Source organism: Limulus polyphemus, unplaced genomic scaffold (genome assembly GCF_000517525.1).
Source record: "Limulus polyphemus unplaced genomic scaffold, Limulus_polyphemus-2.1.2 Scaffold9103, whole genome shotgun sequence".
Classification (NCBI taxonomy): Eukaryota; Metazoa; Arthropoda; class Merostomata; order Xiphosura; family Limulidae; genus Limulus; species Limulus polyphemus.
Window position 1 is genome coordinate 1 of NW_013674713.1, and position 4294 is coordinate 4294.

A 4294-nucleotide genomic window follows, 5' to 3' on the forward strand; every position below is an offset into this window, starting at 1 on the left:
GAAAGGACCAGTACCAAATCCTACTTTTACAGTTTGAAACGTGTGTGACTAACCAGTGAAAGGACCAGTACCAAATCCTACTTTTACAGTTTGAAACGTGTGTGACTAACCAGTGAAAGGACCAGTACCAAATCCTACTTTTACAGTTTAAACGTGTTTGACTAACCAGTGAAAAGACCAGTACCAAATCCCACTTTTACAGTTTGAAACGTGTGTGACTAACCAGTGAAAAGACCAGTACCAAATCCTACATTTACAGTTTGAAACGTGTGTGACTAACCAGTGAATGGACCAGAATCAAATCCTACTTTTTGAAACGTGTGTGACTAACCAGTGAAAAGACCAGAACCAAATCCTACTATTACAGTTTGAAACGTGTGTGACTAACCAGTGAAAGGACCAGTACCAAATCCTACTTTTACAGTTTGAAACAATGAATGAAAGTAAGAAAGTAACGCTTCCAATAATCTACAATGTATATATATCACACGTAAAACACGTTACTGTTCAGTGTACAGTAATTATATCAGTATATATATATCACACGTAAAACACGTTACCGTTCAGTGTACAGTATTTATAACCGTGTATATATCACACGTAAAACACATTACTGTTCAGTGTACAGTATGTATATCCGTGTATATATCACACGTAACACACGTTACAGTTCAGGGTACAGTATGTATATCCGTGTATATATCACACGTAAAACACGTTACTGTTCAGTGTACAGTATGTATATCCGTGTATATATCACACGTAAAACACGTTACAGTTCAGTGTACAGTATGTATATATCACACTTAAAACATGTTACTGTTCAGTGTACAGTATGTATATATCACACGTAAAACACGTTACAGTTCAGTGTACAGTATGTATATATCACACGTAAAACACGTTACTGTTCAGTGTACAGTATGTATATCCGTGTATATATCACACGTAAAACACGTTACAGTTCAGGGTACAGTATGTATGTCCGTGTATATATCACACGTAAAACACGTTACTGTTCAGTGTACAGTATGTATATAGCACACGTAAAACACGTTACTGTTCAGTGTACAGTATGTATATATCACACGTAAAACACGTTACAGTTCAGAGTACAGTACGTATATCGGTGTTTTATCACACGTAAAACACGTTACAGTTCAGGGTACAGTATGTATATCGGTGTTTATATCGCATGTGGATGAACAAACTGTAACACTACGTCGTGAAACAATAATAAAAAAACTTTTGTGTTTATGATATGGTGCGCTTGTGTGTGTTGGTGGTGGTAAGTCTTTGTATATTTTCACATTTATTAACAACGTAATACTAATCTTAAGACGATTCTATATTTTTACGTTCTCAAAACGTCTTACTGTTTTGTTGTCACGGTGACACTTTTCTAGAGGAACTAGAAGTAATTTGGTATGCCTGAAGTTTTGGTACAACGTACCAGAAGGTGCTGTTATCAACATAACCCATACCTCTATGGGAAAGCAGTTCTCTCTCTGAAGTTTTTTCAGTCCTCTGACTTTGACTGAGAATGTGGTATGTAGGCTTACCATGCGTTTGTTATCTCATTGTTTAATACAGAATTTTTCAAAATGTTCATATATGCGGATGTGTGTAGTCTGACACTGCACGTCGTTCAAGAAAGTAAAAAGTTATTGCCGTCCTGGAAACCTATAGTTATGGTGTTACATGTAAAGTTGATATTTTCTATTGACGGGTCAAGTGACTTCCCGAGGATATAATATCCATTACTTTGACGAACAGTCACGTTGGTAACACACGCGTCCTGAGAAGAATAGCACTATTGTTTCGTATATATAATAATATTTTTCCAGTCTGAGACAGATTCTTAACAGTCCTATGGATATACAGATCTATATACAGATACAGAGAGCTCTCTCTATTAAACGTGTCGTCCATCGTAAATAAACTCTTTTCGAATATTTTAGTGAACTGAATAAAGATCGTTTCATTTTGTCATACATTATCTCAAGTCTCATTCATTTTTTCAAGTTAAGTTTAGGTCAGAGAATTCAGAATCGATCGGTAATACTTTTTATGTCGAACGTCCTGTTATTATGTGGAACCCGCCCAGTTTCTTTTACGATATTGGAGACTTGTTTGTTTGTAGTTAAGCACAAAGCTACACCACTGGTATCGAAACCCGGTTTCTAGCGTTGTAAGTCTGCAGACATACCGCTGTGACACTGGGGAACTGCACTGGAGAATACCACAAGGAAAACCATTAACTAGGATTTTTCTAAGGCAGGCTTAGCAAAGAAATCTTCAAAGTAATGTTTTATCTAATCAAAACCAGCGTAGCTGTAACAAAAGTGCAACCCCCCCATCCCCCACAAAAAATTTTGACAGAAAGACATCAAAGTTTACGGCCAATTTGTGATTAAAAATTTATGCAAACTATTGTGATTAAAGATTCAAACTTTTACAAAATTTGTAGAGTATGTATATCTACTACAAGAAATCACACGGGCCGCTGTGCTGTCCCTAGTCGGTGCGTATCTGAACATAAAACAGCGGCTCATGTGATTTCTTGTATTAGATATACATACTCTACAAATTTTGTAAAATTCTCAATGCTTAGTCACTATAGGTTGCATAAAATTTTAATTATCAATATTTTCTCATTTTTGGCCTCAAACTTTGATTTCACGTCTTTCTGTCACAATTTCTTTTGCCCTTATTTTTTTTTACAGCTACGCTAGTTTTTAGTAAATATCACTTTTCTTTGTTGTACATTAGTTAGAAATAACCACAAAGGACATAAATTTGATACTCAGATATAGTTTGGAATAATTAGCACCAAGCACCTGTTAAATTTAAGGATATAATGTGGGTTTCATCAATACTTCAATAACTTTAAGTTCATATCTTTCAGTTGCTTTACTTTTGTCCACACCTTTTTTTCAGTCAAGTTGTTCCTGGTACAGTTTAAATTAGTAAGTAGATAGTGGTATTATAAAATATGCTAGCTATATATACCAGGAACGAAGGCAATCACATACCGGGAAGTGTTTTTATTAGTTTGAAGAGTGGTGCAAAGTAGTAGGCAAAAATCGTGTGAAAATTTTGGGTTCATAATTCCGGATTTTACCTTCGATTTTTATAAAATTAAAAATGTTCCACTTTTAGAAATACCCTAATATTTGGTAGAAATTACAGCGCGATCGATTTAACCAAATTTTCTCCATGCGAGTGCAAAAATGTACGAGATTTTAGCGTAGTTTTTACACATCTCTCCGAGAGTACTGGAGCTACTAAAACCAACTTTGCTGTCAACCCAGAGGAACATATATACCAGCTACGTACCACCAAGGTTAAAAGAAGTCGATTAAAGGGAAATTGTTTTTCTGGTGCGAAAAAGAAGGAGGAGAAATCGAAGAATTTAAAGCTAAGTTTGGCCTGCTGTATAACGATGAGGGTTAAAGCGATTTCTTTGAAATTTGGTATGTAAGGTAAGGAGATCTGGGAGACCTACCATACAAAACATGGGAGAGTTTTGATTAACGGGGGCAATTATACTGATGGCTGAAAAATCTAAAGATTTGTGTTAATAACACACTCTGGGTGTCGTGCGTTTTTTTTTTTTGGTTGCACGACACATTACTGTGTGTCTTGATGTAAGACTGTCAAGTGAAATATCTATACTAAGCCAAATATTTACGTCGAGGAAAAAATAAACATTTTTGAACAATTAAGTAACAGATCAACACAGTAAATTGATCGTTACTTATAAACTGAACTTGTAATTGCAGAAGGCATGAAAAACATTTTACTTTCTTTGTTTGCCATGTTTCGGGCAAAGCCACATGAGGGCTATAGAGCTGGATTTGGGTATTATGGGCCTCAGGACAAGAAACCAGAACAGAACCCTCATGCCAGATTCTGGTTCTCATAGTATCGCCTTTGAATGCCTTTTTGTATCACTGTACAAGTTGAATATTCCAGCTTTAATGCAATGCTGCATTATATTTTGCACAACCCAACCATCAATGTGATTTTGTTCACACAGTAGGAGATGATACCCAGACAAATAACAGAGACTAAACAAGGAACTGCAACCTCAGATTAGAACTTTTAACTAAAGCGCGAAATAATTAACTTGAAACAAACATATTGTGGCGTCAGCGAGGTCACATGACTAGTGTCACGCCACGTTTCTAGAACTATCCTGTATCTTGGCGAATGCTCTAGCATTTACTAGATATAGGGTAGTCTGGTATATAAAAGAGGGTGACAACGTGACGGGACAATGTGTGTGTGT